Genomic DNA, 24204 nt, shown 5'->3' with positions numbered 1-24204 from the left:
GGATCAAGCAGTGTGGCCAGGAGGACTGGACATGGGAGGACATCCTGGATGGCAAAGGATCCTGGACGTGGGAGGAGATCCTGGCCAGAAGGGATCACCTCCCATGGGAACAGGTGGAAGCAGCGAGGGAGGAACGGCAACGAGACCAGTAGTCACGGCAATGACGGAAGCCCGAGAGGCAGCTCCCCCCMAAAATTGGGGGGGAGGGGCACACGGGGAGATTGGCGGAGTCAGGGTTTAGACCTGAGCCAACTCCCCGTGCTTACCGTGGGGAGCGTGTGACCGGTCAGGCACCGTGTTATGCGGTGATGCGCACTGTGTTTCCGATATGCACCCACAGCCCGGTGCGCTCTGTGTCAGCTCCCCGCATTTGCCGTGCTAGGGTGGGCATTCAGCCAGGACGGATTGTGCCGGTTCAGGGCTCCTGGTCTCCGGTGCGTCTCTTCGGCCCAGGATATCCTGCGCCGGCTCTGCGCACTGTGTCTCCGGTGCGCCTTCACAGCCCAGTGCGTCCTGTGCCAGCGCCCCGCATTTGCCGGGCGAAAGTAAGCATCCAGCCAGGATGGGTTGTGCCAGCTCTATGCTCGAGACCTCCAGTGCGCCTCCACGGCCCAGTGTATCCGGTGCCTGCTCCACGCACCAGGCTTCGAGTGCATTGCCCCAGTCCGGTGAGACCTGTACCGGCTCCACGTACCAGGCCTCCAGTGTGTCTCCCCAGCCTGGTAAGCCCTGTGGCAGCTCCACGCACCAGGCTGCCAATACGTCTCCTCAATCCGGTGAGACCTGTTCCGGCTCCACGTACGAAGCCTCCAGGGATGATCCATGGTCCGAAGCCTCCAATGATGATACATGGCACGAAGCCTCCAGTGATGATCCATGGCCCGGAGCCTCCAGTGATGATCCATGGCCTGGAGCCTGTAGTGATAATCCATGGCACGAAGCCTCCAGTGATGATCCATGGCCCGGAGCCTGTAGCGACGATCCATGGCACGGAGCCTGCAGCGATGATCCATGGTACGGAGCCTGCAGCGACGGTCCCCGGTCCGGAGCCTGCAGCGACGGTACCAAGTCCGGAGCCTCCAGCGACGGTCCCCAGTCCGTTTCCTGCAGCGACGGTCTCCAGTCCGGAGCTTACAGGGGGGTTCCTAGCCTGGAGTCCCCGACGACGATCTACGGTCCGGAGGTCCCGGCGACGATCCCTGYACCAGAGGCACCACCGATGTGGGGGGAGCCTCAAGCGGAGCGGGGTCTGCATCCCGCACCGGACCCTCCCCTATAGGTTCAGGTTTGCGGCCAGAGTCCGCACCTTTGGGGGGGGTTACTGTCACGCCCTGACCTTAGAGATCCTTATTATTCTCTATGTTTGGTTTGGTCAGGGTGTGACTCGGGTGGGAAAGTCTATGTTTTCTATTTCTTTGTTTTTGGCCGAGAGTGGTTCCCAATCAGAGGCAGCTGTCTCATTGTCTCTGATTGGGGATCATATATAAGTTGTCATTTTCCTTTTGGGTTTTGTGGGATCTTGTTTTCTGTTTAGTGTCTGTGCCTGACAGAACTGTTCGCTTTCGTTTTTTGTCTTTGTTATTTTGTCTTGGTGTCATCAATAACAAGACGATGTACGCCTACCACGCTACGCCTTGGTTCACTCTTTCTTCTACAAACGAGAGCCATTACACCTACCTTCAAACTCAGTGCCTCTTTGCTTGACATCATGGGATAATCAAATGAAAYCAGCCAAGACCTCAGAAAAAGAAATTGTAGACCTTCACAAGTCTGGTTCATGCTTGGGAGCAATTTCCAAATGCCTGAAGGTACCACATTCATCTGTACAAACAATAGTACGCAAGTATAAACAACATGGGACCACGCAGCCGTCATACCGCTCAGGAAGGAGACGCGCTCTGTCTCCTAGAGATGAATGCATGTTGGGGCGAAAAGTGCAAATCAATCCCAGAACAACAGCAAAGGACCTTGTGAAGATACTGGAGGAAACAGGTCCACTGGTCTGATGAAACAAAAATAGAACTGTTTGGCAATAATGACCATCGTTATGTTTGGAGGAAAAAGGGGGAGGCTTGCAAGCCGAAGAACACATCCCAAAAGTGAAGCATGGAGGTGGCAGCATCATGTTGTGGGGGTGCTTTGCTGCAGGAGGGACTGGTGCACCAAACAAAATAGATGGCATCATGAGGATGGAAAATGATGTGGTTATATTTAAGCAACATCTCAAGACATCAGTCAGGAAGTTAAAGCTTGGTCGCAAATGGGTCTTCCAAATGGACAATGACCCCAAGCATACTTCCAAAGTTGTGGCAAAATGGCTTAAGGACAACAAAGTCATGGTATTGGAGTGGTCATCACAAAGCCCTGACCTCAATCCCATAGAAAATGTGTGGGAACTCACCCAACTTATTGTGGGAAGCTTGTGGAAGGCTACCCGAAACGTTTGACCAAAGTTAAACAATTTAAAGGCAATGCTACCAAATACTAATTAAGTGTATGTAAACTTATAACCCACTGGGAATGTGATGAAAGAAATAAAAGCTCAAATAAATCATTCACTCTACTATTATTCTGACATTTTACATTCTTAAAAGAAAGTGGTGATCCTAACTGACCTAAAACAGGGAATTTTTACTAGTATTAAATGTCCGGATTTGTGAAACTGAGTTTAAATGTATTTGGCAAAGGGGTATGTAAACTTCTGACTTCAACTGTACCTCTACCTACACACAGTACTGTACGAGGGCTGTGATGTCACTTTATGTTTATGACATGATGCAACCTTGAGAATATCACTATATGGCTCCTTGTTATCAAATTCTGGTTACTCAACAGTATACAAGTATGTTGTTAGCTGGTCTTTATACACAGACTAATTCAACTCAAGTGAAATTATACAACCAAAAAAACCACCAGCATGGATGTGACAATTCCATCATTTCACTTGTTGAACATTTCATAGAAGGACTCTAAACTTGTGTTGCAATATTCTAATAGTTTGCAAATAGTTTGCTTATTGTTCTATGTCTCTCACTGTCTCTCACACGTGTGCGCACACACACACACACACACACAGCCTTAGGCATTTAACCTCTTATTGAAAGAAGCCTTTATTTTGATGTTCGGCGGTCATTTTTCAAATCGAAGACAAGGAAGAGAGAATATTGACGTTGGTTGCGAGATACAGAAGAAGAAGAGAGAATATTTCCACAGCTCCACGAGCTCTTTTCGCAATTGGCGAAAGCATTATATTTGAAATAAGTTTTAAGGTTTAGCATCGGGTTTATGTTTCCTGAACAACTTTTACGAAAGTTGAGTCGCTGTATAAGTTAACGTTAGACCTTTGGCTCCATTAACAGACAGTTAATCAGATAAGAGAGATCGGTTCCCAATTTAGCCTAACATTATGTTTAAATCTGTGCTAGTAATACACACATACAGCACAGTTTCGTAAGTTTCAGTATATGAATGTTTAGCTAATGTGGGGTAATTAGTAGGCTACAGCTGTCAGTGTTCAGCAAGTTAACATTCAACAATTTGAAATCCCTTAACTCAGTTAGATTTTCTTACTTGAACTCAAAACGAACAATTGTTATTATCAATCTGTTAACGTTACTCAAAAGATTACCAGAATTTGCAGATAGCCTGTTTGCTATCGTAAAGGTGTAAGAAATTATAGCTAGCTTACTGCAGAGTAGTGCTAGTCATGATCTAACTAGTAACTTAGGCTGGTAGTTGATTTTAAGGTACAGTTAATGATAATGGGGATGTGTAATTAAGATTGACATTGGACTAAAATGTGGTTAATTGGATGCTTAGATGTAACCATAGACTGTCTTATTTTTGCATAGGGTCAATTAAACATGAAAAGAAAGGAATAAACTTTTTTTTAAGGAAGCACAAACAGGCAGATCAGGTGCAAACAGACCCCAGCCCTTGCATCACCACCGGACCCCAGAGCAGCTCCCTACCTGAGGCTAGTTAGAGTCAGTGTGGTCAGACTTCACAAGGACCCAGTCTACCACCACCAGGTCAGAGCATCTAGATGATTTTGTCAGATTAAGCCTCACTTTAAAATGTTAGTTGTTGTTTTGATGGCTGTGGCATTTTTATTGTGATTATACACTGAGGTTCTTGTGTTATTTTAATGTAATAGATGTATCAAGGGATGACACAGAGACCTCTGGCTCTGAGCAAGACAGTGAGCCAGAGCTGCCAGGAGATGTCATCGAGCCCCTCCCAACTGCATAAAGCACCAGATATGCTGTTCCAAAAGGACCCAATGGTAAGCCAAACCTATACTTTAAACTACACATTTTAGTTAGCAGCTGTTAGTATCTAATCTTGTGGATCCCTTAATTATACATTTCCATAGAGATATGACACATTATTTTACGTGTATTTCAGACATTTCAAGATCCAGAGAAGAGGGTCCTGTACAGCCATGTTTGAAAACATTTCCCAGACCTCAGCATGGTACTAGGAAAAGGGCTTTCAACAGCTCCTGGTATAAAGACAATTCATGGCTTGAATATTTTGTAAGTCAAGATTCTACTTATTGTTTCGCCTGTAGGCATTTTTCTCTGCCCAATACATCTAAATCTGCCTTCACATCAAAGTCAGGTTCATGTAACTGGAAAAAGGCGCTGTTTAAAGATTCTGGGTTTAAGCTCCATTCGAAGGCAGAGCATCATATCAATGCTATGTATGCTTGGAATCAGTATAAAAAAGGGCTATTGACAGAAACTCATCAATGTTAGATGTCATAAATGAGGACCGGGAAAAAAAGTGTAGAAAACTGTACTTACATTAAAACAATTGCAGATGTGCTCCTATTAACTGGCACTCAAAATATAGCGCAGAGAGGTCATCGACTGATGACTCTCACAAGGGTAATTTTTGACAATCTTAGAAGAAATAGCAAAGCATGACCATCTCAAAGAGAAAAAGATGAATGCATGTGGCAATGCTAAGTACACAAGCCACCAAATCCAGAACAAAGTTCTTGAGGGCTTAGCTGAGATGGTACAAAGTGAAATAATAAGAGAAGTAAAATGTAGTTAAGTTTATAGTGTAATAGCAGATGAAACCAAAGATTTAAATAAAAAATAAAAAATGTCTTTAGTTGTGAGGTACTATTACAACGGGCCATCGACGAAAGCGTTTTACACTTTCAGTCAGCTGAAAGGTTAGATGCAGCAGGTCTCACAAAAATAATAATTGATTGCCTTGAAAAACATGGTCTGGACTAGTGGAAGGGACAGACGGTCTACTCTTCTTGACTTTGTTGTGTTTCTAGAACCTTATAAAGAGGTCTTCCATGAGCTATTTTGACTTTGTAAGATTTCTGCTGTTACACCAGCCAGCAGTGCTTCAGCTTTAAAACTGATTAAAACTTCTTCGGGATAGGGGGCAGTATTCGGAAGTTCGGATGACTGACGTGCCCAAAGTAAACTGCCTGTTACTCAGGCCCAGAAGCTAGAATATGCATATTTTTGGTAGTATTGGATAGAAAACACTCTGATGTTTCTAAAACGGTTGAACCTTTCTAGCGCAGGGGTTCCGCTAGCGGAACACCGACAACATTCCGCTGAAAAGCCAGCGCGCAAAATATTATTATATATTTTTTTAAATATGTAACTTTCACACATTAACAAGTCCAATACAGCAAATGGAAGATGAACATCTTGTTAATATACCCATGGTGTTCGATTTCAAAAATGATTTACAGCGAAAGCACAACATATGATTATGTTAGGTCAGAGCCAAGTCACAAACACACACAGCCATTTTTTCAGCCAATGATAGGAGTCACAAAAAGCAGAAATATAGATAAAATCACTAACCTTTGATGATCTTCATCAGATGACACTCATAGGACATCATGTTACACAATACATGTATGTTTTGTTCGATAATGTGCATATTTCCATAAAAGAATCTCAGTTTACATTGGCGCGTTACGTGCAGTAATGTTTTGATTCCAAAACATCCGGTGATTTTGCAGAAATACTCATAATAAACATTTTTTTTTACCTTTATTTAACCAGGTAGGCTGGTTGAGAACAAGATCTCATTTACAACTGCGGCCTGGCCAAGATAAAGCATAGCAGTGTGAACAGACAACAACACAGAGTTACACACGGAGTAAACAATAAACAAGTCAATAACACAGTAGGGGAAAAAATGAGTCTATATACATTGTGTGCAAAAGGYATGAGGAGGTAGGCAATAAATAGGCCATAGGAGCGAATAATTACAATTTAGCAGCTTAACACTGGAGTGATAAATCATCAGATGATCATGTGCAAGTAGAGATACTGGTGTGCAAAAGAGCAGAAAAGTAAATAAATAAAAACAGTAAGGGGATGAGGTAGGTAAATTGGGTGGGCTGTTTACAGATAGACTATGTACAGCTGCAGCGATCGGTTAGCTGCTCAGATAACAGATGTTTAAAGTTGATGAGGGAAATAAAAGTCTCCAACTTCAGCGATTTTTGCAATTCGTTCCAGTCACAGGCAGCAGAGACCTGGAAGGAAAGGCGGCCAAATGAGGTGTTGGCTTTTGGGATGATCAGTGAGATATACCTGCTGGAGCGCGTGCTACTGGTGGGTGTTGTTATCGTGACCAGTGAACTGAGATAAGGCGGAGCTTTACCTAGCATGGACTTATAGATGACCTGGATCCAGTGGGTCTGGCGACGAATATGTAGCGAGGGCCAGCCGACTAGAGCATACAGGTCGCAGTGGTGGGTGGTATAAGATGTTTTAGAAACAAAACGGATAGCACTATGATAAACTGCATCTAGTTTGCTGAGTAGAGTATTGGAAGCTATTTTGTAGATGACATCGCCGAAGTCGAGGATCGGTAGGATAGTCAGTTTTACTAGGGTAAGTTTGGCGGCGTGAGTGAAGGAGACTTTGTTGCGAAATAGAAAGCCGATTCTTGATTTAATTTTGGATTGGAGATGTTTAATATGAGTCTGGAAGGAGAGTTTACAGTCTAGCCAGACACCTAGGTATTTATAGATGTCCACATATTCTAGGTCGGAACCATCCAGGGTGGTGATGCTAGTCGGGCGGGCGGGTGCAGGCAGCGAACGGTTGAAAAGCATGCATTTGGTTTTACTAGCATTTAAGAGCAGTTGGAGGCCATGGAAGGAGTGTTGTATGGCATTGAAGCTCGTTTGGAGGTTAGATAGCACAGTGTCCAAGGAAGGGCCAGAAGTATACAGAATGGTGTCGTCTGCGTAGAGGTGGATCAGGGAATCGCCCGCAGCAAGAGCAACATCATTGATATATACAGAGAAGACTCGGCCTGAGAATTGAACCCTGTGGTACCTCCATAGAGACTGCCAGAGGACCGGACAACATGCCCTCTGATTTGACACACTGAACTCTGCAAGTGCAAGTGTTATTCACCGAATTAAAGATAAACCTATCCTCTATGCAACCGCTGTGTCAGATTTCAAAAAAACTTTACGGAAAAAGAATAATCTGAGAACGGCGCTCAGAATCCAAAATAGTCAAAGAAATAGCACCAACAGAACATTTTGGCGCCAACAGAAGCTACAAAAAACACTATAAATATTCACTTACCTTTGATGATCTTCATCAGAAGGCAGTCCCAGGAATCCCAGTTCGACAATAAATGACTGATTTGTTCCATAAAGTTCCATAAAGCCCATCATTTAGCCACTTGTTATTAGCATGTTCAGCCCAGTAATCCATCTTCATGAGGCACGAGAATTTCCTCCAGACAAACTCAAAAAGTTCCGTTACAGGTCGTAGAAACAAGTCAAATGATGTATGCAATCCATATTTAGGATGTTTTTAACATTAATCATCAATAAGGTTCCAACCAGAGAATTTCATTGTCTGAAGAAAAGCATTGGAACGAGAGCATACTCTCTCGTGACCGCGCATCTTGAGCCCGAGGCACTCTGCCAGACCAAAAAGAGCTCCTATGAGCCCCTCCTTTATAGTAGAATCCTAAAACCAGTATCTAAAGACGGTAACATCTAGTGGAAGCCCTAGGAAGTGCATGCACATCCATAACTAACAGGGATTTCAATTGGCACTGTTTTGAAAATCGATTTCTCACTTCCTGTTTGGATTTCTTCTCAGGTTTTTGTCTGCCATATGAGTTATTTTCTACTCACAGACATCATTCAAACAGTTTTAGAAATGTCAGTGTTTTCTATCCAATACTACGAATAATATGCATATATTAGCATCTGGGACAGAGTAGGAGGCAGTTCAGTTTGSGCACGCAATTCTTCCAAAAGTGAAAATGCTGCCCCCTATCCCAAACAGGTTAAATAATGTCTGTGAGTACAACAGAACTGATGTGGCAGGCAAAAACCCGAGGAGAATCCATCCAGATTWTTTTTTTTTTKAAGTCAAGACTTGAAATGGCTGTCTATGGGACAATTAAAGGAATACCTCCCAGATTGCAGTCCCTATGGCTTCCACTAGATGTCAACAGTCTTTAGAAAGAGTTTAAGGCTTGTTTTTTGAAAAAYGAGCTAGAATTTGTAGTTTTTCTAGGTGGCTCTCATTTTGACTGTAGTATTGTGTCACGCGTGGATGAGGGCGCTCACTTCGTTATTTATCTCCGGTAATGAACCTACTATTCTACGTCTTAAATTGTATTGTTTATTTACATATTAGGGTACCTGAGGATTGATTAGAAACGTTGTTTGACTTGTTTGGACGAAGTTTATTGGTAACTTTTGGGATTCCTTTGTATGCACTTTGAACGAGGGAATCAGGTGGATTACTGAATCAAGCGAGCCAACTAAACTGACTTTTTTGGGATATAAAGAAGGACTTTATCAAACAAAACAACCATTTGTTATGTAGCTGGGACCCTTGGGATTGCAAACAGAGGAAGATCTTCAAAGGTAAGTGATTTATTTTATCGCTATTTCTGACGCCTCTGCTTGTTTGGAAAATGTTTTTAATGCTTTTGTACGCGGGCGCTGTCCTCAGATAATCGCATGGTGTGCTTTCGCCGTAAAGCCTTTTTGAAATCTGACAAAGCGGTTGGATTAACAAGAAGTTAAGCTTTTAAATGATGCAAGACACTTGTATTTTCATGAATGTTTAATATTACGAATTTTGTATTTTGAATTTCGCACTCTGCAATTTCACCGGATGTTGTCGAGGTGGTAAGCTATTCCAAAGAGGTTTTAAAACCCACCTTAGGACAAGAATGGTTGATGCCAGGTTAAGTCACCTCGGAATTCTCAGTGTTGAGTCAAGGAGGGCATGCTCCCTCAACATGGATGAGTTTGTGAAACATTCAGCCTGTTCTCACCAGAACTGCAGAATAATAGGTGGTCTCTCTGGTCATGATTAAAATCTGTACTGTGTACTAGCTAGTACACTGACAATTCTAAAATGATAAATCCAAGGGTATCATGTCAAACAGATTTAAATTTGTCTTGATTAGGCCAATTCCAAAACTTTTCTTTGCTATTCGTTAACATAATATATATGAGCATAAATATGATACTGTAAGTTTGTAATGTTGATGGGCACCAAAATTATTAATATTTTTCAAATCCATTTCTGCTTGATACCTGGTATGTCAAATTGCAGTGTATTTTTTGAAAATGTACTTTTTTGTAGATAAACGATGAAATGTATGTAACACACAAATTATATCTTAGCTCCTTGGTGCTTGAGCTTCATTTTCTGAAAATATTTAGGATGTTCAACACTTATAGACCCAGATTATAAATTCATGAAAACAGAGTGACCCAAGTCTCTCCAGTGAGTGAGTACAGTGAGTGAGTACAGTGAGTGAGTGAGTACAGTGAGTGAGTGAGTACAGTGAGTGAGTGAGTGAGTGAGAGAGTGAGAGTGAGAGAGAGGCTTTTCAAATAAATTGTTATTAGTGCCGAATACAACAGGTTGTAAACATAAGAGTGAAATGCTTACTTACGAGCCCCTAACCAACAGTGCAGTTTCCCAAAAATATGGATAAGAATAAGAGATAAAAGTAACAAGTAAAAAATAACAATATATACAGGGGGGTGCCGGTACAGAGTCAATGTGCAGGGGCAGCGGTTAGTTGAGATAGTATGAACATGTAGGTATAGTTATTAAAGTGACTATGCATACAGTAGATGACAACAGAGAGTGAGAATTCTTCATTCATGCTCCTTAGATGCCAGGTTATGTTTACACACTCATTTTCTTTCATGGTCTATGGACCCCCTGATGTAGCCTTGGCCACCCCATGTATAAAACTCTAGTTAAGCCACTGGGCATGGGCCATTGTGTTTGGGTAGAAATAGTCCCATCAGATGTCACAGAGCAGAAGTTTTAATACAGTTTTTTAACTGACACTGTAACTTGGCTTCTTCTGGTCATAATGGTAGGGTTATATAGCTGCAGTCTCATTCCCAATGGACTGACTCTTTAAATAACTTTTATTATACTACCTTACAGACCTGGTTAGGGAGGCCTTAACTACCCATGTCATCCGTCTCTTCACCAACATGCAAATATACACTGACACACACACTCACATACACAAAAACATCTCCCTGTAAACATGGGCATCTGGCAGAGACAGACATCACACCCACACTCCAACACCACTAGGGTCAGAGGGTAGGTCGAGGAGGAATGTTTTGGGGAGGATAGCTTATGTTCTCTGGGCCTGTCTAATGAAACATACACATCCCTGGAAATGCAGAACAAGCATGATTCACCAACCAATTAAAGTGCGCTCCAACTCCAAGCTGAAAACTGGAAAGATGGAAAGAAGAAAACAACATCCTTCTATCCACTGGGTTCCCAGGAGCCTCACACAAGATTTAACTCTGTTGTTGGACTGTGTGTGTGTACGTACATGTGTCTGTGCGTTTGTGTGCATGTGCGCTTACCTCTGTAGTGTCTGTCTGGGAGTGTTTGAGTGACTCCAGCAATTATCCAACAATTTGGTATATGCAGTGATTTGTTTTATTTCCCAGACAGGCTTAGTTCCACTGAATAGTTGTCCCAGTAATTGTCTTTTTACATCACAAAGTTCAGGAGTCAGCTCAAATAAAAATTTGCTGTAATGAGTCCTTTGAAAACATAGCGAGTTAGAGAAGCCACAATCTTACACAGACTGACTGAGAGATCATATGGACTGCGGCTTAGAGAGAAAGGAGGAAGAGAGAGAGATTGTGGAGAAGGATAGAGGGTGGGAGGGAGAGAAAGAGAGAGTTAATGAGGTGCTTTCAGAGAATGAAAGAGATGAGCAAAAATTAGGGCGACTGGTAGAAAGAGCAAAAGCAAGACAGAAAGAACAACAGGCAGAGAGAGCAAGACTGGGGGGGGAGAGGAGAGAGAGAGAGAGAGAGAAGAGAGAGAGAAGAGAGAGAATATGCAGCATAGAAACCACTTGGATGGGGCAGTAAACATTAGGAGCCACATATCTCAGAGAGAGGAGATTTTCTCGCCGTTTTCTTTTTCCTCATCCTTCACACTAGCCTATAAATCCTCTCTGATCTGTGAGCAGCAGACAATAGGCTGGAAGAGAGAGAGAGAGAGAGAGAGAGCGAAAGATCAAGAGCAAGAGAGGAAACGGAGCCGCGCTTCCTAACCTCCTGCCAAATGTATGAGAAAGATTTTCGAAAACAAACCCAATTTTGATAAACTCCCATATCTACTGGGTGAAATACCACAGTGTGCCATCAAAGCAGCAAGAATTGTGACCTGTTGCTACAAGGGCAACCAGTGAAGAACAAACCCCATTGTAAATACAACCCATATTTATGTTTATTTATTTTCCCTTTTGTACCTCAACTATTTGCACATGGTATACATGGTATATAGGCATAATATGACATTTGAAATGTCTTTATTCTTTTGGAACTTCTGTGAGTGTAATGTCTACTGTTAATTTGTATTGTTTATTTCACTTTTGTTTCTTATCTACTTCACTTGCTTTAGCAATGTTAACATATGTTTCCCATGCCAATTAAGCCCTTGAATTGAATTGAAAAATTGAGAGAGAGAGGGACCTGGCTGCTACTGTATGTTGGAGATATAATTGGAACTGTGTTTAGCCATGGCTTTCATGTCACGTAGACTACTTACAKAAACCTACAAAAACCTTATTCTCTCTCAGGCTGCCTTTTTGTAAGCTACTTTGCATCACACCACATACACAGTTCCTTCTGCTAAATTACAGCCCATCCCATTTCTGTCTTCTACACTGTTGCAGTAGAGACACTGCATCATTGCAGTACATTGCACCATAGGTCTTCTGCATCATATGATCACCTTATATGACCTTTTCAGATCTCTGCAATGCCTGATGATGAATAAGAAGCATTTTCAGTTTTAATTATGTTTTAATCATGTTTACCGTCGCTAGGGAGAGACGACCCTGTTTGCTCTCCCGTGTTAAATTCGCTGTGCCTCCCGGCAACACTATGCAATCTTGTTTTAGAAGGGAAAATCCGTAAATTTACAGCCACAAACTCAATATTTACCCAACACTGGAGACGATTAGCCCCGTGCTACACTCTTAAACATAAAAGGGGCAAGTTGGAACCAAATAAGGTTCTTGTTATAAGGGAACCATTTTAGGGTCTCTGAAGAACCATACAAAAATCCAAAACCAGAAATGTTTCAGCCCACCAGGACCAGAATTGAATAGCCCTGCTGTAGGGTTTTAATGCAACCGCTGTGTTAGATTTAAAAAATAACTTTAGTATAAAGCACAGCATGCAATAATCTGAGACAGCGCTCAGCCATTCTCCGCCATGTTGGAGTCAACAGAATTACGAAATTACATCATAAATATTCTTACCTTTGATGATCTTTCATCAGAATGCAGTGCCAGGAATCCTAGTTCCACAATAAAGCGTTTTTTGTTTTATAATGTCCATAACATCTGTCGAATTAGCAACTTTGGCTAGCATGTGTAGTTCACGTGTCCATCGAACTTTACGCTAATGAACGAAAACTTCAAAAAGTGATATTACAAATCGAATAAACTGGTCAAACTCAGTTGAGAATCAATCTTCAGGATGTTTTTCTCATATATATCCAATAACGTCCCAGACGGAGCATTTCTTCATGTCTAACGCATTGCAGACAAGGACATCACATGCGTAGTGTGCGTGGCCAAGAACTGGCAATATGCCTGACCAGTCACTCCATTGGCTCTCATCCGGTCCCACATCCCCTTTTTTCCACCAAACATAACGATGGTCATTATGGCAAAACAGTTATATTTTTGTTTCATCAGACCAGAGGACATTTCTCCAAAAAGTACAATGTTTGTCCCCATGTGCAGTTGCAAACCGTAGTCTGGCTTTTTTAATGGAGGTTTTGGAGCAGTGGCTTTTTCCTTGCTGAGCGGTTATGTCGATATAGGACTCGTTTTACTGTGGATATAGATACTTTTGTACCTGTTTCCTCCAGCATCTTCACAAGGTCATTTGCTGTTGTTCTGGTTGATTTGCACTTCTCGCACCAAAGTACGTTCATCTCAAGGAGACAGAATGAGTCTCCTTCCTCAGCGGTATGACGGCTGCGTGGTCCCATGGTGTTTATACTTGCATACTATTGTTTGTACAGATGAACGTGGTGTTTGGAAATTGCTCCCAAGGATGAACCAGACTTGTTGAGGTCTACAATTGTTTTTCTGATGTATTGGCTGATTTCTTATGCTTTTCCCATGATGTCAAGCAAAGAGACACTGAGTTTGAAGGTAGGCCTTGAAATACATCCACAGGTACACCTCCAATTGACTCAAATGATGTCAATTAGCCTATCAAAAGCTTCTAARGCCATGACATAATTTTCTGGAATTTTCCAAGTTGTTTAAAGGCACAGTCAACTTAGTGTATGTAAACTTCTGACCCACTGGAATTGTGATACAGTGAAATAATCTGTCTGTAAACAATTGTTGGGAAAATTATTTGTGTCATGTAAAGTGCATGTAATTTGTTTAAGTGGTTGAAAAATGAGATTTAATGACTCCAACCTAAGTGTATGTAAACTTCCAACTGTACATAAAATAAGTTCTTAAAATGTATTTACATTGGGTCTAATGTGTGTGTGTGTGTGTGTGTGAGAGGCATGTTTTTCAACTCATAAAAAAGCACACAGGATTTCCTAAAACTGTACACATTAAGCAATAGTATTTTACAATATTATCAATCACACTTTGATTTGATAGATATTTAGAGTAATTATGCAGATTTGATAATGGATATATAGGAGTAGATATCTCCAATCCTCAAATAAAATGGAGCATAAATAAAATAAACAATGTATTTAGATTGGGTCTAACATGTGTGTGTGTGTGTGTGTGTGAGTGAGAGAGAGGGAGGCATGTTTTTAAACTCAGAAAAAAAGCACACAGAATTTCCTCATACTGTACACATTAAGCCATAGTCTTTTACAATATTATCAATCACACTTTGATTTGATAGATATTTAGAGTAATTATGTAGATTATGTAGATATTGAGAATGGATATATAGGAGTAGATATCTCCAATCCTAAAATAAAATTAAGTAATTACAATTTATTGTAAAGTAATTACAACTTATTTACATTGTGGAAAATATGTGTGAGTGTGTGTGTGCATGTTGTTTTATTTTTCCTTGTCAGCCTCCCATCTCTGATAGGCCCAGTGTATGCACTTCTGGGTGAGGCTGTCAGGCAGTGGTGGAGTGCATGGCAGATTGAAAGAGAGATGCACAAAGTGAAAGTGTACAGCTCAACAACATGTCTGTGTGTACATCTGCTGGTGTGAGTGAGGATATGCAATATAATTCTGAATTACCTGTATCCATCTGGGAATCCTCAAAAGCTTCTCCCTTCACGGCCAGTGTAGTAGGAACTGGTGCAGCCGGTAAATTAAATACCACAGCATCTAAAAGAGAGAGGCACAATTTTCTTAACTGGCAATAATCATACAACTATCAGATCAAGCGTTAACTGGCGATAGCCGACACCCGCATAGCTGATTTCTTGGCGGTGTCTGAGGTGTAACTGTGTTGGATCTGTCAAATCAGTAGGCAGCAGCTCTTGATCATTGTCACAGCTCTAACACAGTTCTACCTCAGACACCGCCAAAACAACCGCTATGCGGATGTCGGTTAAAGCGGATGTGATTAAATAGAGCGCCAAGTGAGGGAGAATGTGTATGTGTGTATACATACGCACTGATAACATACGCACTGTACACACACGTACACATGGATTTTGTGGTGTAGATATGTGGTAGTAGAATAGTGGCCTGAGGGCACACACTTAATGTGTTTTGAATGTATTGTAATATTAAAAAAATTGTATAACTGCTTTAATTTTGCTGGACAAAATACAACAAATTAACTGAGTTTGTGTGTGTATCTGGCAACCCACGCAGCATACATCATTTTCCCAACTACTCATTGTACTTGCAATCTGATGTGTGTGTGTGTTCTGTGTTATTATGACTTAGAAGTGTCAACCTAACCCCATACTTGTAGTAGTACATTCAGTGATTAGCTTTGGAAAAAAATTACTATCAACAGTGTACAGTAAAAAGGATATCAAATATTCAGATCTGGACAGACAAGTGGKTATCTGTATAAGCACTTTGTGACAACTGCTGATGTAAAAGGGGCTTTATAAAATACATTTGATAGATTGCTTGTATATGCTTCTATTCATGTCAGTAACTCTAAATCTAAATATGACATTGAGTTGTCTTACATTTCCTCAATAGGAAGTTGTACCTTAAGCCAACACTTTTACCTGGTCTCTCCTCCTGGCGACAGGGGACTTCAGGTTTGGGAATCGCCTAGAGAATTGGAATATTAACAATAATTAGTGTCCACTTTTATGAATGAATGAAATTCAATATTGGTTAGCTGTGTATCTCATCTGATTGARAATTGATGATGATATACTGTATGTCTATTTTCTTTTGAAATACTGCCACCAAATCACACAATTCTATCTAGTGAGAGTGCACACAACCATTAGCTTATTTTACCAAGTAAAAAATAACATAATTTTGTCAAGGGACCCAATGACCAATGAATAACAAAACAGTATGAAGGCTATTGCTGCTGTATACTGTACTGTATCCTAAACCAACTACTAGCCGGTCACAAGGGTACTTTGTTATCATTTAGTAATGCTGTACTGTAGCCTACTGCATCCCCATATCAACCAACTTGCCAACTAGTAGTGACAAGGCTGTATCGTAAACAAMATATCTATCTATTTAGCTTGTATGATTGCATGTAAAACAACTTTACAGATGATTACAAAGTTCGAAAGCAAAGTTGACTTTCCAGTATGCTGCTCTCTCTCATGAACTAGAGTGAGGCATCCAGATATGAGGCTAGCTAGCGTCGTTAGCATTAGCTAGCTAGCAGCGCCAGCATGTTAGCTATGAAAGTATATATCCAGCAACAATGTCAAGGTCAAAAACGAAAAAAACTATGTTAAGCCATGCTGACTTCGTAAGATAAGTGAAATCGGACTGAAATAATTAAGACTGAACGTACATTTCTGTGACTAACTAGCTAACTTTAGCTTGCTAGCTCAGTGACCGGTGACGCTCCTATTCCTGTTTACAGACGTCCTGCATGGAGAAGCGCCACTGAGTCAACATGTGGCCAGAATTATATTACATCCGGGTTGGTTTACAAACCCCATTGACAATGCCACGCGGGGTAGCGTTGGGGCAGTAACCGAAAGGTTGCTTGATCGAGTCTCCCGAGCTGACAAGGTAAAGATCTGTCGTTCGTCACCTGAGCAAGGCATTTCACCCACTGTTCCCTTGGCGCCGTAGAACTGTATGTTGATTAAGGCAGCGCCCTGCACCTCTCTGATTCAGAGTGGTTGGGTTAAATGCAGAAGACACATTTCAGTTCAATGCATTCAGTTGGACAACTGAATAGGTATGCACTTTCCACCCACGACTGTGTTTGCTAGTAACAGAGATATGGTTGTTGTATTTATTCATTTCAATCCAGTGGCCTTCACCAAGTAAGATCCTAAGTGAATATGTTGTCATTAAAATGTAATTATTTAAGACAATACAGTTCTTCATAAGACCTTATTTTAAAGGCCTAGTTGTCATAGTTTATAGGCCCCATCAGGACTGCAAGTCACATTATACTGGCTTGCAAAGTAATATGTAATTCCTATTGGAATCAGCCAGAGTGGGGATAGCCAATATTTAGATTTTTTATTCATCCGCAACTGTCACGTTCCTGACCTGTTTTCCTTTGTTTTGTATTTGTTTTAGTTGGTCAGGGCGTGAGTTGGGTGGGTTGGTCTAGGTTTGATTTTCTATGTTGGGATTTTGTGTTCGGCCTGGTATGATTCTCAATCAGAGACAGCTGTCAATCGTTGTCCCTGATTGAGAATCATACTTAGGCAGCCTGGGTTTCACCTGTGTTTTGTGGGTGTTTGTTCCTGTGTCAGTGTTTGGGCCACACAGGACTGTTTCAGGTTAGTCACGTTTGTTGGTTGTTGTATTTTGTAGTGTTTGTTGTTTTCCCATTAAAATATGAATACTTACCAATCCGCATCTTGGTCCGATCCATGCTCCTCCTCGTCTGAGGAGGAGAACGACTACGACAGCCGTTACAGCAACCTGCATTCAGAATTACTGCCATGGTTGAGAAGACAAAGATATGAGACTACCAAAGTAACAGATTGGAATAGTTTAGAAAAAACTATTGTAACGGTGTTCCTCCTCCTCTTCATACGAAGAGGAGGAGTAGTGATTCGACCAAGGCGCAGCGGGTTGTGAATACATAATGATTTATTTACAAGACGAACTAAACACACGAAGAACACTTGATATATTACAAAACAACAAAACGATGTAGACAGACCTGGACGACGAACTTACATGAAACACGAAGAAATCACGAACAGGAAAATGACTACACAAAATGACGAACGCACGAAACAGTCCCGTATGGTGTAACATAGACACAGACACAGGAGACAACCACCCACAAACAAACCGTGTGAAAACACCTACCTTAATATGACTCTCAATCAGAGGAAATGAAAAACACCTGCCTCTAATTGAGAGCCATATTAGGTCACCCTTTAAACCAACATAGAAACAGAAAACATAGACTGCCCACCCAAACTCACGTCCTGACCAACTAACACATACAAAACTAACAGAAAACAGGTCAGGAACGTGACAACTATGTTATTTATATTTGAGTAGCATAAGATGAATGAATTAATCAATCTACGTACATGCAAAAACATATATATTAAAACAAACAATAAAAAAATCTACCTGCAATAGAACATGCTGGGAAATATGATAATCTTGGTTTTGGTTAAACTTTGGTTATTAACACTCCCACATCCTCCCTCCTGGGTGCACGTTTTGGTTTTTGCCCTAGTACTACACAGCTGATTCAAATTCAAATAACCAGTTCATCATCAAGCTTTGAATGACCTTTGTAGTGCTAATACTGAGTTTGGGAAACCCTGTTTTACACCACTGAATGTTAATTTAACTCTGTTCAGTGTTAATTTAACTTGAATCAACAGTAGAAATGTTACACTGAATGTTACACGAGTTACCATTGACCAATTCGCTGTGTGCTATGAAAGGGACACATCTGCAGGCTCCCATACATTTCAAGAGCCTTTTAGAATTCTGAAGAGCCGTAGATACCACGTCGAGAACCCCACACTCAACTTAAAAGTTATTTATTGGGCAAGAGTTCTCCAAGGAACCTTAAGAGCTGAGGAAGAAACATTTAAGAACCTTTTTTTCAGTTTAGTGGCAGACAAATGTTAATGGTCACAGAGAGAGGAGTGTAGCATTAGTTAGCAACATACTAATTTAGCTGCTGCTGTGTATGTGTATGCCTGGGCGTATTTAATAGATGGCACATAATGCACAAAGTACTGCTGCACGCAGTGATCCAGAGACCTAAGCTGGGTTTTGTTTGAAATGGCACCCTTTTCTCTATAGTGCACTACTTTTGACCAGGGGCTGTAACACACCATATAGGAAAAGGGGTGCCATTTGGGACACAGTCCTAATGATCGCTCTTCTTTCCACACTCCCTCGTCTCCTGACCCATCCGGACTAGCAATCACAGGAACTTGCTTGCGCAACCTCTTCCCTGCAAGGAACCCACTGCCAGGGTCTGTGTGTGTATGTGTGTGTGTGTGTGTGTGTGTGTGTGTCTGGTGTGTTTGTGCATGTGTGCGTGAGTGTGAGTGTGTGTGTGTGCTTGCGTGCGTGCATGAACTTATTATTTTTATTGTGAATTATCTTGTTCTACAAACTTCTACTTTCATTACAGTCTTTTCTTTGAGTCAGCATTCTATATTGAGTGACCTGCAGGAACAGAATTATAGAAAAACTCCCCTGGAACATTATGTTATCCTGTAAAAATATGCAGCTGTTAAGATTATCTTTGTTTCAGATTCAAATGGCACATTATTACCTCTGAAGTGCACTATTTTTAACCAGAGCACTATGAGCCATGGTTAAAAGTAGTGCACTACATGGTGAACATGGTACTATTTGGGATGCATCAAGGGAATTCAAACCCCCAGGCCCCTGTGACCTTGGTAAGTCAGCTGCTCCCTCTCTGTATGCCTGTCCCTTTCTGTTTAAGAAACTGTAGTCCAAAAGCAGAATTAACACAGAACACACACAGCCTCTCTCACACACACACACACACATACACGCACGCACGCACGCACGCACATACACACACACACACAAACACATAACGTGCATGTAGACACACACACAAACATATTTGATTTAATTCAGATCAGATTCTCTTTCTCTATATGCACACAGTGGGCTTTCAATGGAAGGCTAGAGGAACCAATTCAAATTAAGTTAATTTAAAAAAAATTACAGATATTAGTAGATGTTTGGGGAATTTCACCTTCTTACAGTTTTAGGATACTCAAACAAACTTCAATTTATAATAATAATAATAATAATTATCATTATTATTATATGCCAKTATAGCATAGACTTTTTATCCAAAGCGACTTACAGTAGTAGTGTGCATACTGTATATTTTCATATGGGTGGCCCCCGTGGGAATCAACCCACAATCCTGCAAAAGCCTTGCTCTACCATCTGAGCCACACAGGCCCACTTCCTCCCATCTCTTTACCATTGCAATGGACTGGTCCACCACATGATGTTGTATACTGTTCCTCAGAGCCATAGAGTCAGTGATGCTCTTTTTATTGAGTTACTCTAGGCATTAGCACTGGCCTTGTGTCTGTGTCCCAAAATGGCACCCTATTCCCTATAGTGCACTACTTTTGACCACAGCCCTATGTGCCCTGGTCAAAACTAGTGCACTACATTATGTCTGATATCATGGCTAGTAGGAGCTCTTACAATTGCAGCTCTTACAATAGGGTGCCATTTGAGACGCTGCCTGTCTCTGCTCCACACAGTCATCTGTTCAAGTGTGGCTCCATCAGATCTACAGCCAGGGCTTTGTACAGTAGACAAACACACACACGCACACACACTACAGTACACACATGCAAGCATGCACACACTACAGTACACACATGCAAGCATGCACACACACAGACACCGTCCCAAAAGCCCTGATCATAAGCTAATTTAATTGGATTGGTATAACTTGTTTTTCAGTCCCTCAATCTAATTTGGCTGGAGCCAGCCTCTCAGATATGATTGTCAATACAATCGTCTCTCCTTCTCTCTGTCCAGGGGAGGAGAAGGAGGATGGGTGGGTGGATTGTATGGGCTGGCTGTGATGGAATCCACCCAACTGAGCCAAGCAGGAGTTACTGTGGGTGTGTCACAAATGGCACCCTGTTCCCTATATAGTGCACTACTTTTGACGAGAGCCCTACGGGCCCTGGTCCAAAATAGTTCACCATAAAGGGAATAGGATGAAATCATGGCTAATAGGAGCTCCTACAATTGCATGCATTTCCCTTATCAAGGTACACTGTAACAAATGACTATTTGGATCAACTGGTTACAAGTAAATGGGTTCTCCAAAAAAAATAAGCATTTGTTGAAACCTAATATACACTCTTARAAAAAAAGGTGCTATCTAGAACCTAAAGGGTTCTTCAGCTTCAGAAAACCATTTGAAGAACCCTTTTTTTGTTCCAGGTAGAACCTTCCCACAGAAGGCACAGCAGACCTTTTCGTAAGATTGTATGATTCAATGCAAACTGTTACATTTTATTATTAGCAAACCTATATTTCAAGTTCAAACCTATTTCCTTCAACACTCAATGAACTTTTCCCCTTTGGTTAAACGTAATACATTTGTTTGTTCCATACCATGAAATAGTGACTCCAAACACTTTCACAATAACTGGCTGCAATATCGTAACCCAGTGGTGACATGCACCTCACCATTGTAAACATTTCCAGGCTCTAAAGTATCACAGTACTTACACACATTATAAAATTTAAAAAGTAAATAATTTGTATTTTCATTTCACATTCAAATACAAATTCAGTACATTTCACAGTACTTACACATAAAATCACTTAAGACTCAGTGTTGGCAGTGAACAGAAACAATTGTGCAACATTTTCAAAACAGAACACATTACCTGGAATGACATTCACCCTCAAGGGTGGCCAAACATAACCACCTGAAAGGCACGCCCCCAATAGGCCATGCCTCTAACTCTTCATTGCACCCATCTGAAAGGTAGCCCGTTCCTTTATTTCTGCCAACCGACCTAGTCATGATTGCAGTAATGTGTTTWAAGGTCCCACCAACACCTCAGTATAACCTCACCTTTCATCTTACTGGCTTTGGCAAACATTAAATCATAAACATTCAATTGTCGTCGAACATCAAACCTGTCAGTTATGAAAAAGTGGCTAATGTTAAACACAAAAACGACAGTACTATGACATCAGCAGCCTGGTCAAAAAACAAAATATTTAGGATATGTCAATCTAGCAAGCCAGGAGACTTATGCAACTTTCTAACAATGTTTTGGTTCGTTATTAGCTTGTTAGCTAGCTAGGGATAGCAGGCAGACTAGTGGTTAAGATTGTTGGGCCAGTAACCAAAAGGTYACTGGTTTGAACCCTGTTATGCCCTTGAGCAAGGCAATTAACCCCCAACAACTGCTCCCAGGGTGGCAACAATGTTGTTTAACACATTACCGCTCTGATTCAGAGGGGTTGTGTTAAATGYGGTAGACACATTATGGTTGAATGCATTCGTACGTCAATGCGTCAATCCAAGATGGCAGGATGTCAAGTCGTTTGTCTGTGACTAGTACATTTTAACCTACTAATAACCTATTTATTTATGGTTGAGTAATTTCCTTGTTGTGTAGAGCAAACTGTTTTGTTTTTGCTGGTGTAAAGATCACAGGTCTCCCTCAACTCGGCACTTCATTACTTGAAGTTTACCAAAGTAACCCTATCTCTGGCTGGCCTGAGTTCCTTCTTCGTCCACGGAGTGTCTCGTCCAAGCATCTCCTTTTTGCTCTTCGCCTGGCTGTCAGTGGCAGCTCAACAATCCCTAACCCGTTCTCTCAATCGACCTCAACACCCAATCTACTCACATGCGCAAACACTCACATACAGACTCATACATACACGCTGTTCCTCTCTCCCCTTACCTTCCTTGGCCTCTATTTCTTACATTTCTCAGAGAAAATGACAATTTTCGTGGTATTGCTTTGTGCACTGACTTTATTGAACTCTGGAGAAAACGAATATTGTCGCTGGGTGAGTACATCTGACAATGTGCTCTCCCGTCCATTAGATATTTTGTCTGCAGGAACTCGCTCTTTTTCACTCGGTTCACTCGTCCAAGTGCCGATGCATTTGTGGCAAGATGTGAACAGTACGAATGTGTCACTACCAAAGTCTAATGGTTTTAAATGACTGTTTTGTATTGTCTGGAAACTCACTTGTAGAATTTGCTTGCAGTAGGACTCTTAAAAAAGAGAAGCCATGCAAGGTTATTAAACAGAGGTGCCTAGTTATTCTTCTTTTGTTGATATCAGGTAACGTGCAACCTAACCCTGGCCCTGATATGCAATGTCTCCAAACCCCCTCTCATTTTAAATCTAGATCTGGTTTTGGTATTTTTCATTTAAATGTACGCAGCCTGTTGTCAAAAATTGATGGGGTTAGGATTTGGGCTAAATCAACTGATGCTGATGTAATTGTGTTTTCTGAAACCTGGCTCAGCAAGTCTRTTTTTGATAAGGATATTTGYATAAGTGGTTACAATGTTTATCGCACTGATCGRGTTAAGAAAGGTGGGGGTGTGGCTATATATGTAAAAWCTAAATTCCMYGTAAGTGTGGCAAAGTCTGAAACTATTTGTAAACAGTTGGAATTTCTTGCTTTGAATATTGAGGTTTCAAAGGGTCTCTCTATAACTGTGATTGGCTGTTATAGACCCCCCTCTGCTCTCGGTGATGCATTTTCTTCTCTGACGCACCTTATGTCTAAACTTCTTTACAGTGAAATTATCTTGATTGGTGATCTCAACTGGTGTTGGTTAAAGCCGGTGTCTAATGATTTAAAAATGTTTTGTAATTCTATGATTCTTACCCAGTTGAYTAACTCAGCCATTCGCCCAAATTTCAAATGCCCAGATAAATCTACCCTGATTGATTTGATATTGACAAATGTTCCACATAAATATTCTGCGGTTGGTGTTTTTTGTAATGATTTAAGTGACCATTGTGCTGTTGTTGCTGTTAGAAATACTAAGGTTCCTAAGACAAACCCACGTTGTATTCGTAAGAGAAATTAGAAGTGTTTTAACGAGAAGGCTTTCCGTCATGATTTGTTTTATTTTGACTGGAGCAAGATTGAGCTTATCCCTGATGTGGAAACTGCATGGAAATTCTTTCATTATGTTTTTATTCCAAATAGTAAACAAACATGCCCCATTCCGCAGGTTCAGGGTTAAAGGGTGGGATAATCCATGGTTTTCTTCTAAGCTGTCTTGTATTATTCACGAATGTAATCTAGCCTGGGCTAAAGCAAGGAAATCATGTTCTGATGCTGATTGGCTTATTTTTAGGCAGTTACGAAACAAGTGTTATTTTCTTCTCAGGAAGGCCAGGTCTGAATATTTTATGTCTGTTTCCACTGATAACCTGAATGACCCTGGAAAGTTTTGGAAGGCTATTAAGTCTATGTCTGGAAACAGTGATCTTAATGAATTACCATCAT

General features: G+C 41.2%; 1 long non-coding RNA gene across 2 annotated transcripts in view; it reads right to left on the bottom strand.

Annotated features, from left to right (window-relative positions):
• Window positions 1-16588, bottom strand: part of LOC139023155 (uncharacterized) — a 90215-nt gene extending 73627 nt beyond the window's left edge. The window contains exons 1-3 of one of the 2 annotated variants that reach the window (XR_011474307.1): window positions 16522-16588; window positions 15746-15810; window positions 14809-14898 (exon numbers count right to left, since the gene is read on the bottom strand). This is a non-coding gene — a long non-coding RNA (uncharacterized lncRNA). The remainder of the gene's footprint in view (window positions 1-14808; window positions 14899-15745; window positions 15811-16521) is intronic. The other variant, XR_011474308.1, reaches the window with a different exon arrangement.
• Between the last annotated feature and the right edge of the window lie 7616 nt (window positions 16589-24204).

This window comes from Salvelinus sp. IW2-2015, linkage group LG27 (assembly GCF_002910315.2).
Source record: "Salvelinus sp. IW2-2015 linkage group LG27, ASM291031v2, whole genome shotgun sequence".
In the NCBI taxonomy this organism is placed as follows: domain Eukaryota; kingdom Metazoa; phylum Chordata; class Actinopteri; order Salmoniformes; family Salmonidae; genus Salvelinus; species Salvelinus sp. IW2-2015.
Note: the sequence above shows the minus strand (reverse complement) of the source record. Positions and strands in the feature narration are given on the sequence as shown.